The sequence below is a fragment of the Argentina silus genome (genome assembly GCF_951799395.1).
Source record: "Argentina silus genome assembly, chromosome: 4".
Taxonomy (NCBI): domain Eukaryota; kingdom Metazoa; phylum Chordata; class Actinopteri; order Argentiniformes; family Argentinidae; genus Argentina; species Argentina silus.
In genome coordinates, this window is record NC_139658.1 from 6,627,745 (window position 1) to 6,639,567 (window position 11,823).

The window sequence follows — 11,823 nt, forward strand, 5'->3', positions numbered from 1 at the left end:
ACATTCCAATAAGGCAGCGATGGTTGTGGGATGGCCCTTGAGTGCTTCTGTAGTGTCTAAGGACCACCCTAGCACCCTCCACTGCTAGTGAACCCTGCAGGCAGGCTCCAGTCAACAGCACCAGACAACTAGCGCCTACCTCCTCTGCTCATGGAGTGTTTCCACATCAGCTGTCTACTCCAGCTTGAAGAGATCCTGGACAGCATCGCTGTAGCTGGGCTCTGGGCTAGGGACTAATCCAGTCAGAATATACACTCACCAACTACTTTATTAGGAACATCTTCTCATGGTGGAGGTGGTGTAATGGTGTGGGGAACGTTTTCTTGGCACACTTTGGGCCTGTTAATACCAATCATTCATCGCTTGAATGCCAATGCCTATTTGAGTATTGTTGCTGACCATGTGCATCCCTTCATGGCCACAATTTACCCGTCTTCTAATGGCTACTTCCAGCATGATAATGCACCATGTCACAAAGCAAAAGTCGTCTCAAACTGGTTTCATGAACATGACAATGAGTTCAGTGTTCTTCAGTGGTCTTCCCAGTCACCGGATCTGAATCCAATAGAACACCTTTGGGCTGTGGTAGAACGGGAGATTCACAGCTTGAAAGTGCACCTGAAAAATCTGCAGGAATTGTGTGATGCAATCATGTCATCATGGACCAGAATCTCAAAGAAATGTTTCCAACGTCTTGTGGAATCAATGAATTGATTCCACAATTGAATTGAGGCTGTTTCTAGAGCAAAGGGAGGCCCTATCTAGTATTAGTATAGTGTTCCTAATAAAGTCTTTGGTGAGTGTAGTCTTTACTTCCTCCTCGACCAACTCACTCCACAACAACAACAACAACAGTCTCCCCTCAGGGGGAGCGAAGGAGGCCATTCTACCTCAGTGTTGCCATATCAGTGCTATCTCAATAGCAGAGAGGCTATTGTTGTCAAGACACTCAGAAAACTAATACACACCTTGTTTTTTTGTGTTTTCTGATGTCTATGATGTCTATGATGTCTATGATATGTGATTTAATGGTTGGTAAGTGTCCAACCTTGCTTGGCCAGACTGTGCCATCACAGGGAGTTGAAGGGCTATTTTCTAGGCCATGGGTGGCATGACTAATTGTCTCAGTATTAGTTTACTGGTCATATCTGTCCTCTCTCTGTTCTCACACATCTCCTTTTTCTTGTCGTCTTCACATTTTCCCCCCTTTCCTCCCTTTTCTCTCTGCAGCAAGACTTTGAGCTGGTGTTTTATCGTAGTGTGGTTATTGTGATGATGGTGATTTATGTCCTAATAGTTCCCGTCTCTTTTTATGCCTCCTCCCTGGGATGTTATAAATCAGAAGGGATACATCACACTTGGCCTCATGCCACCCGTGCCACAGACACACCTCAGGGGACCTGCAGGGCCCAAAAAGCACCAAAGAAAAAGAAAAAAAAGAAGATAAAAAAAGAACTACCTGAATATTTCACTGTCTATTTATAATTCTTCATAGACTTGGTGGAAATGGCTGAAGGACTTGTTCTTCTTTCTTTTGACCATTTACTATTTCCCTACAAAAAAAGAAAGAAACCTGCAACTATTTATTGCCTTCATACTTCTTGCCAAGTGCATATTGGCCCTCTGTGTTGCTGCAGTGAGATTTTTGGAAATAAAATATGCCCCCTTAACACCGCCCAGGCCAATATGACTGAGTTGTCTGAGCTTCTCTGTCACAAGGCTGTTCACTGGGCCAGGGGGCAGCCAGAGAGAGAGAGAGAGAGAGAGGGAGGGAGAGAGAGAGAGAGAGAGAGAGAGAGGGAGGGAGAGGGTTTTCCCTTGCATCCTTGGGCTGTGAACTCACACACACACACACACACACACACACACACACACACACACATACACACACACACACACACACACACACACACACAGACACGCACACACACACGTGGAATCCCATACAGATGTTGAAGCATTCAGGGCCTTGCCTGCTGGCATGTTGCCAACATCAACATCAACATGGCCCAGGTTCACATGTGGCACCATAGAGTGTCAGGGTAGATCTCCCCCTGTCTTCTTCTGTGGTGGGGGTGGCAGATGTTGTGTGATGACAGGGGTGTCTGGGATGCTGGAGGGAGGCCCCTCTCTCAGTGAATTATCCCACCAGGGGTCTTTTATTATGAGCTCTCAAGGTTATTATTTTTATTAACGGCCTGTATTTTCATCCCAAATGCCAACGTTCATTTCACACAGCTGTTTCTCCTCAGCCCTCCTGTTTTCTTAACTTAAGAGGTTCTCTTGCAAAATGCCGCTCAGATATTTTTCTCCGGCATCCACCCCCCCCCCCCCCCCCCCCCCGTCTTTCCTGACGTTCTTTGGGCTGACCCCCTTCCTCCACTCCCCACCCCCTGCAGATTAGGCCAAGTTTAACAACCATGTCTCCCTGTGTGAGTGGCAGGTGAGTACAATAATGGTAATACTCTACCTGGCTAATCATGAAAAGATGGTCTTGTCTCACATTCTCTGAGATATGAAGTTAAATCAATTCAGTCATAACTTTATAAAGGAAAATGAAGGCAATGATAAAGCATTCCTGTACATAATGTGATTGATGGCATCTATTAGATCCATTTATTTTTTGTCTATTCATCAAAGAGCTGGAGTGTAGTCGCAGGAGTTTTTCTGTAACTCTGCGCTACCCATACACATTCAAGCTTATGCACGTACATCAATATCAATGCTTACATGGCCTACAGTGCATTGGTCAAATAGTGAATGGATAAATCAAATCTGAAAGGCAGACCTTTTCCATAATATGATTGTTTAATATCTTCACTATGGTACAGTCAGAGCTCTTCTCAACATTGTCTAGTGATCCACCCTGTCTCAGGGACAGGCCACCAAGTGGACAGAGAGCAGCTATTGACCCTGCAGTGAGAGTCTAATCAATAGGCCAGCTCAGGTTTCCCATAGACAGCCCTGGAGATCAGACAGGAGAGCAGCAACAGCCTGTGTTGGAGGAGACCGGAGCTACAAGCCGGGATCTGAGGACTTTGAGAGAGTGATAATAGGGGGTGAGGTCCCCCATCAAATGAGCCACCCTGAAACCTCACACATTCTGATTATCTCATCACCACAGCAAGTACAGCTCACCTCTATCACGCTATCATTCATTCTATTCAAACACGAACCATACTCTGCACTCTCAATCCTCAGTCTAAGAGTTGAAAACATGATTCACACATTGAGACATTGAGGCAGCGTCGGAGCAGTCAGCAGGCTTTATGAGTCCCAGCAGGGCTATTATCACAATCCAGGAGTCTGAGGAGGCTCAATAGGCTTACTCTCTATTTCTCTGTCAGACTGCCCAGCTGAGGGTAATATCTACTGTACTATTCCTACAGACCCAAATGTTCCAATATGTCAAATTCAGTTTGTGGTTATTATGTAGAGAACATGGAGGAGGTTCAACAGAGCTTATTGAATAGAGGAGTCATTGTGTGTGAAGGGGTAGACTAGACAGTGGATGGAAATCATTTCAGATCAGAGAGATAAGAATAGGAGGCAAGACAATACAGCTTCATGACAGTTCAGACCTATGAGCATCTGTTGAGAATGTCTCCTTACATGGAAAAGTAAAATATGACCAAACCATTTTAATTTTTTTTACTGCATTTACTAAATATGATGCAGCTGTTTGAAACTAAGTGCTTTAACTCATACAACTGAATCTCCTTGCTATTTTTCCATAGAGAGGTAATGACAGTATAACCACTCAGTCAGACGTGTCCAAAACTCACGGCCCACAACTGAATCTGTGCTACAGCTGAATCTCCCAGATATTTTATAGGAGACAGTAGTGACAGATAAAGATACAACCAGCCAGTCAGACATATCAGGTGATGTCCTGCCAGTCAGCCCTTCCTTCTGGACCTTTCCATGGTAAAACTAGACTATGGAGGGGGTGCGGGGTGGTTGGGTGTAATGGACACGGTGGCCATGTTAAAAAAGCACTCAGGGTCCATCAACGATCCCTGCTGTCCCCTAGGCGATTAGCCCTTGTGGTTTATCAATAAAGTGATTGGCCTAATAGAATGGCCTGGTCCCTCAAAAACCCTTTTTACTTGTCAGATAATTAAATCAGCTGGTAGAGGAATCTTTTCCTGATCGGACGGAGGTGAATTATTGATAAAGCTGCTGCTGGGATCCTGGGGGGCTCTGGGGGTTATCAATAATATATACTGGCCATCTGGTCAAGTGTGTGTGTGTGTGTGTGTGTGTGTGTGGGGGGGGGGGGGGGCATTGGTTCAACCCCCCCATTACCCATAAGCCTGTATGGTGTCTTACTGAGGTAAATGTTAACACACCTCACATCATGAGATCCATCCTTCCATCCATCCATTCTCCCTCAGGTAGAGCGTTGAAGTAACTTCGTGTCTCTCTTAAGTTGGATCCATGACCTCATCGTCATAGTAACTATGATGTTTTACTTGTCACTGGTGAACCGTAGGTTCAGTCCTCAGGTTCAGCCCAGCCTACAGCGAGAGTAGAGTAATCACAGAGTAACACAGTGAGTCCAACAGTCTTGTTCTAATTAGGTGCTATAAGACCGCTCCAGCGTCTGTCGACTGCTCGCAGACATGGTCGTAAACACGGTCGGCGTGTTCAACCCACAGGACAGGGATGGATCCAATAAGAGCAAGCGCTGCCGCGAGGACTGGGACGCAATGCCAACACTCACACACAACAAAAAGAGAGAGAGGGGGGGGGGGGAGAGAGGGACGGCGGAAACAGAGAAAGAGAGAGAACTGGTGAACCGGTGTTAGAGACCTGTATTTCAATAAAAGAGACACAAAAGGAGAAAGTAGCATTGAACACTTTTTTATTGGAACCCTCTGTAGTACAGTGCACAGTCATAGGAAGGACTAGGTAGAGGCCTTAAGCGTTCATCGCTGTTTGGTTGACACGTTCATGTGGTGTCTACTCTGATGAAATGATAAACGACCCTAAACCAATGGATGATCATTTGTCGATTTTAATGAATGGTTTCAGCATTTATCATGTTATGTCTGGGACAATGTTAAGATTGATGACATGATGTGTAAACTCAACTACACTCTGAACTCCCTCATCAAGGCATTTAAACAAAACCTGTTTTAGGTTTGCAAATTAGACAGACAATGTTTTGAATGTTCCTCATGGTTCACACACTCTCTACTCTCTTTTCACACAGCACAGAGTGACAGGACAATAAGGACTGAGGTGAGCACAGCCAGTGAAATCTGCAGCCTGGAGCAGGTTGGCAAACGAGAGAGGAAATGAACACATTATCCCCCCCCCCCCACACCCCCTTCTTTCTCATGCTGCCTGAGGTGCTGAGGAGCTGATCTAAAGGTCACCTGGTGCCTCCTTCTCCTCTGTGACCTCGCCCTTCCCTTTCTCTCCTAAGACAAAACTAAACTAAACCACCTCTGGGGAATTTCACTGCTGACTGCCTAGGGGCATGATGGGATTGTGGGACTGGGAGAGTCAAACAGGTGTCTGCTCTTCTTATTACCTGGTTTTCCCCTCCCTCTCTCTCTCTCTCTCTCTCTCTCTCTCTCTCTCTCTCTCTTTCTCTCTTGTCAATTCACCACTGGTCATTGATTTACAATGATCAATTTTGATGCTACTTGTGATCTTTAGGGAGGTGGGGGGAAGAGGGGGTCTGTGACTATCAGACCAAGGACAGGTCAACCTCCCCCATTTCGTACAGAAACAATCAATGTTAATGTAGTCAAAGCAGATTGGTAAACCAATGACACCGAGATGTCCTCCTCACCTCCTGCGAGCTCCGATCCATAAAAACATGTGTTCTGCGCGCTCCATATTGACTTGAATCACTTATCAATTTTACCATCGTCCCACTCCGATGCCTGATGAGCATCAATAATACATTAACAACTGCAAAGAGGACAAGGACATATTAAATTGCCACAACCATTGGAAATTCTCTAAGACATATTTATGAAATGCATATATGCTGTATATATAAATATATCTCCTCTTTGAATTATTTACCTGTTATTCCTTTTTTAGAAAATATTATAATCATTTGAATGTGATCAAAAACATTCCATCAGTCAGTCAGTCAGTCAGTCAGTCTGACAGTCAGTCAGTCTGACAGTCAGTCAGTCAGTCAGTCTGACAGTCAGTCAGTCAGTCAGTCAGTCAGTCAGTCAGTCAGTCAGTCAGTCAGTCCGTCAGCCACTGCCTCTCTCTCTAAGACTGACCTCACTGGGTGTGTTCCTCATTTGGCCTCACATTACAGGACCTGTTTAATGTCTCCAATAAAAAAATATCTATTTTAATTTTTTGAGACAGACATAACAATACAAGTTAATATAACAGTGTGACTCCTATCAAGTGGAAAATACTGAAACAATTAAAACTTGTTTTCTGTCTCAAATATGAATGTGAATACAGTGGAACAACCTCATGACCACAGGAAAAAAATAATGAAATTGGAAGAGAGACTTCTTATTTTTCTATTATGTTTTCCAGGACACATAGATGAAAACTATATTTTTCTCCCGAATCCCAAAACCTTGGGCGACAAACAGAGCCACAAACATGAAAAGAGCCACATTGGCCAGGGAACAACGTCAACATTACAGCAGAGCATTACTCCAAAGGGTGAATGAGGTGCATCTCAAGGTCACATACTGTACTTGAACTGTTGTTAATATTATAGTTTCTCCACGACCTTACGTTCAGATGGAGCTATTTTAATGACCTCTGATCCCTCTACAGTATGACCTGTTTAAAGAGCGAAGGGAGGTTGTGAGTGACTGGTTCGTGGCCTCTCTTTCACTCTCTCCTTCTAAGACACAAATCTGGTTCCGATTGAGAGTCTGCGGGGCTTCTGAAACTCAGGAAGCTGAACACTAGCACACGACATTGTTCTCTTTTCATAAAAACATCTCTCTCGCGCGCGCGCTCTCTCTCTCTCGCTCTCTCTCTCTCGCTCTCTCTGTCTGTCTGTCTGTCTGTCTGTCTGTCTGTCTGTCTGTCTGTCTGTTTGTCTGTCTGTCTCTCTCTCTCTCTCTCTTTCTCTCTTCCAGTTGTAATAGGTGGAGGCAGAGAGAGACAGGCCAGAGTGCCTCAGGCTGCTGAAGGGAGAGTTTGAGAGGTGTCTCCGGTGAGGAGCAGCTCTGACAGGCAAGCAGGCAGGCCGGGAGCAGGTGAAACCAGAGAGAGAGAAGGGAGAGGGGTCGTAAATCAAATCTTCCTCTGAAGGTTATCTCTCTCATTCTACCTCTCTCTCTGTTTCTCTCTCTTCCTCTCTTTGTATTTTTCTCTCTCTCTGTCTCTCTTTATCCATGGTTACTTCTCTTCTTCTCTCTCTAACCCAATCACTCCCCTTCTCCCTCACCCCCACTCTCTTACACCCCCTGATTTGTACAGGCTAGATATACAGTAGGAGCACATGTTTGATATGTTTGATACCATTCCTAATTCCATCCCATGCATTGCAATGAGGCCGTCCTCCGATTTCTACCTCCACCAGCCTCCCCTGATACAGACATACACATGCATATGCAATCAAAACCCTGCATTCACTTATCATGAGGATTCAGCACATTACAGACAGGAATGACAACACAGTACAGCTCCAATGATTGAAATACCAGCAGAGGTCAGATATACAGTACAATCACTATCATTTTGATAGCAATGCAAACCCTGCCTATACTATATATAGCTTTCTTGTGTGTGCAGAAAGAAAAACATTGGATATTGTTTGTAGGGCAATAGTAAACTAATAACTTAATGGCTATCTTGTGTGTGGAGAAGGGTTGTGTTCTCAGCTATTGTTTATGTGAAATTTTTCATTAAATGTTGATTGGCTGTCTCACTCGCGGGGGAATCCCCTGGTCTGATTGCATTGTTTCTCCATGTTGCCACAACACTGAATAGAAGCTAGTTATTCATGTTGGACAATGTGCATGGTTTTCCAGCAGAGGCACAAGTCATGTGATTACATTTGGCAGTGCAGTATGTTTAGGTATGGTATGATCACAATCATATCAAATAGAACAGCACGGAAAAGATCCTGTGTCACGCTATGCAGCTGCCGCGGGCCTGTTGATTTAAGCATAATTATAAAACGGTACATATTTGTGGAAACTGAATATTTGTGAGATATACATTACAACATACAGGATAGAGGACCGGGAAGGCGTAACATACATCATACTACTTTCACAGAAGAGTTAATCCACCGCTAGAACACTTCCCTTTTGGCACCAACAACCTTCAGTTCTGATTACTGTAACATTCATTAAAGGGACACTTCACTGATTTGTTTTACCTCAAAATCGTTGTCCAGATCACCTTATGAATGTGTGTCAGCCATGCTAGCATTTTAGATACCACATCCTAATTAACACTTTGTTACTGATTTTGGCCAGGAGAGAAATCAACTGTTGATGTTAGTTGCAGTGGCACCTGTTTTGCTGGGGTAATCATACTGTATCACTTGTGCTGTTGTATTGTTACCAGAACAATGGTTTCCCCCACTAGCAAGTCCATGTTGTTATCTACCTAAACAGCCTCAACAGCAGTGTTAGCAGGCAGGCTAGAGGAACCACAAACATGGGTCAAAGCCACCTCACTAAGCTCTGTTATTGGCCAACACTGTTGTCCTGGCCTGGAGCAAGACCATCTCTCGGTTCTCACAAACCATTATCACCTGGGGTTATATGTCATCACCCAGGTATGTCAGCACACTGCCATTTGCAACACACACACACACACACACACACACACACACACACACACACACACACACACACACACACACACACACACATTGTGTATTGTCAAAGTAAACAGAGCCCATGTTGTTGTGAAACTATTTCACACTGTCTCTGTGGCCTGTAGAGACTAAAGGGAAATGTTATACTTTGACACACCTCGTCCCTTTAAAAAGAAAAACTCCCCAGTTAGTCCTGCAAGCATAGGCCCTCTGGCCTGATACATTCTCCACTGCCGTGGGAACCAGAGACACAACGTGTGAATGAACCTCTCTCCCTCTCTCTCTCTCTCTCTCTCTCTCTCTCTCTCTCTCTCTCTCTCTCTCTCTCTCTCTCTCACACACATCCTCACCTCTGGGCCTGAGAGCAGGAAGTGGAGGAGAGGAAGAGAACGAAGGTGGACATTCTCACAGGAGAACGTCCATCATAACAAGACGTTGACTGGACATAGCCAGGCTTTATTACTATTGCTATGGGGTTATAAAGCCTTTATTAGCATTCATAAGAGGGTTAAGTGTCAATCATGTTGATCAGTCTGAAAACTACTGTCCTCAACCTTCAACAGGCTTTGCAGGCTGCTGTGTAGAACTGACAGGGTTTATGACTTTCATTATTTTCTTGATAATAGCTTCATAGTTGTAGTTGAAAGAACTATGTTATTATTATTGATTAAAGAAAAGTTTAAAGTTGCATCTATGTGTTATTGTTGATAAACAGTCATTGTTGTCGTTTGTAGACCTACTGAATATCTAATAAATGGCAGGTATGTAAACTATTTTTTCACAAGTTGACACAGCCATTGTAATGTGTCTGCATGGGAGAGATGGAAACTATTTTCTCACAAGTTGACACAGCCATTGTAATGTTAGTTTTTTCATGGGAAAGCTACTGTAACAAATAGATGAAATGTATACCTGCCTCCAGGACATTCAATTCCACACATCCGCTAACGCGATGCTAACGCAAAGACATTCCTGTCCCTTGAACATGATGTATCAAGGTTCATGTACTTGGTGAGTATGTATATCTGCAGAGTACAGTAGGTGTCTACTTTCTCACGGTTGAACATGGACAATCAATGGCTGGCAAGGAAGGTATGTTTATCTTAGTTAATCTGCGGAGAAAACAAATTGAAGGCATTAAACAGACCAGCATATTATGTTGCTAACAGTTAGTAAAAGCAAAAGTATCTCACAGGTTGGAATACTACATAGTGAAATTCATTTTAGAAATGTTTTCATAACCCATATGATAACTGTTTTTGTGTGAAATATTCATACATTTAAATCATATCTTTACTGTACATTGTTTTGTTAAGACACATCACATTCACTGCTGTCTTGTTATTCCTTATTGTAAATAGGCCTGGTTCACTGGGGGCCAGTGTGTGAGAGCTGTTGTTCCTAGGTAAGTGGCAGGGGCAGCCTCTCCAGCCTCAGCAGGTTAAAGTTTCCTCCCCAGGAACCAGCTCTATCCAAGGTTTACGGCCTGAAACATCTGTTGTAATTTCTGTCAAATTGAGCTTTTATTACCTGGTCATTAAAGTCGTGGCGATGACTATACCAGATGGGCCTTGGCGGGTCGTACCACGGCTGCTGTTTATGATGGGGGTGAAAATTGAACCAAAGGGAGCCGTCCGCTTTGTAAAATTAAGGCAATCATTCCCACATTCCTCAGACAAGAAGGGCAGTATGGAGGGCCCAACGTGGGGCGGTAAGGACTTTGTGTGTATGTGTGTGTGTGTGTGTGCGTGCGTGTGTGCGTGTGTGTGTATGTGTGTGTTTGTGTGTGTGTGTGTGTGTGTGTGTGTGTGTGTGTGGGTGTGTGGGAGTGTGGTAATGGGGGGCGCTCTGCTCTGGGGTTAGAGTTGATGGTCGGCTGGGTAATACACACAGAGTTATGGGGCAGAGAGAGGAGAGGAGAGCAGGTCTGAATTGGCAGGGTGGTGTGGGTTTAGGGAGGGGATGGTGGGGGGGGGGCAGAGAGAGGAGAGGAGAGCAGGTCTGAATTGGCAGGGTGGTGTGGGTTTAGGGAGGGGATGGTGGGGGGGGGGGGGCAGAGAGAAAGAGAAGAGTGAGGTTGGGGTTGGCATGGTGGTGTGGGGATAAGGCAGCGACACAGATGTGGCAGTTATTAAATTCCAGCTTCCTTCCACACTATGTTAACGCCCTGTTTACCTTCTCCTTCTTCCCTACTTCCCTCCATCCCCCGTGAGGAATTCTCAGCATATGTCTTGTAAGATCTTGTAGAGGCCAAAGTCAGCATTGTATAGAGTACACATTAAACCTGACAGTGTGGCCTACAGTAGCTATAATCATTTGAGTATATATAAGAAGAGAAGTCATAAAGGCAGTGAAGTCATCATCTGTGATATTAAAGTTTATGTTTCCATTGCAGTGGTATCAAACTGTGACACCACTGGCCACCATAGCAGTGATATGAGACTGTATGACAGAGTCACCGCTGCCACCCAGAGCACTCGGCCATCTGAGTTCCTCAGAGGAAGACAGAGACAATGGCAGCTTTTATTTCCCCACCACACATTCCGCTGGAAGAGGGGAACTTGCCCACCCGCCTCGCCTCGCCTGGCCTGGCCTCGCGTCTGAATCAGAAGCAGACTAACCGGTGTCTGGCTCACGTTACATCCCATAGTCAGACCTTAGGTAACCAATGGGACTTTTCCAAATCCTAACTCTGCCATCCTCTAGTTTGTTATGGGCTCCCGAGGAAATGAGACAGTATCAATGAAAAAAGTACAAATTTGTGCTGGATATCAAAATGTGTTCTGAATGTGTACACTGTACATCAGAGGCAACGCTCAACTGAAACCATGTATAAATTGAAATGATATGTATATATATCATTACATATCTCATACTGTATCTCAGTGAGCCCACACATACACCATGTTTATTCCATGTTTTTGCATTTTCATCATGGGAAGTTATAATAATGAGAAACTCCTTCATTCCCCCTTGCTGACTTCATCATGTCTAGGTGTCATGGGGGTGTCACAAAGTGCCCTCTTGGCAGCACACCA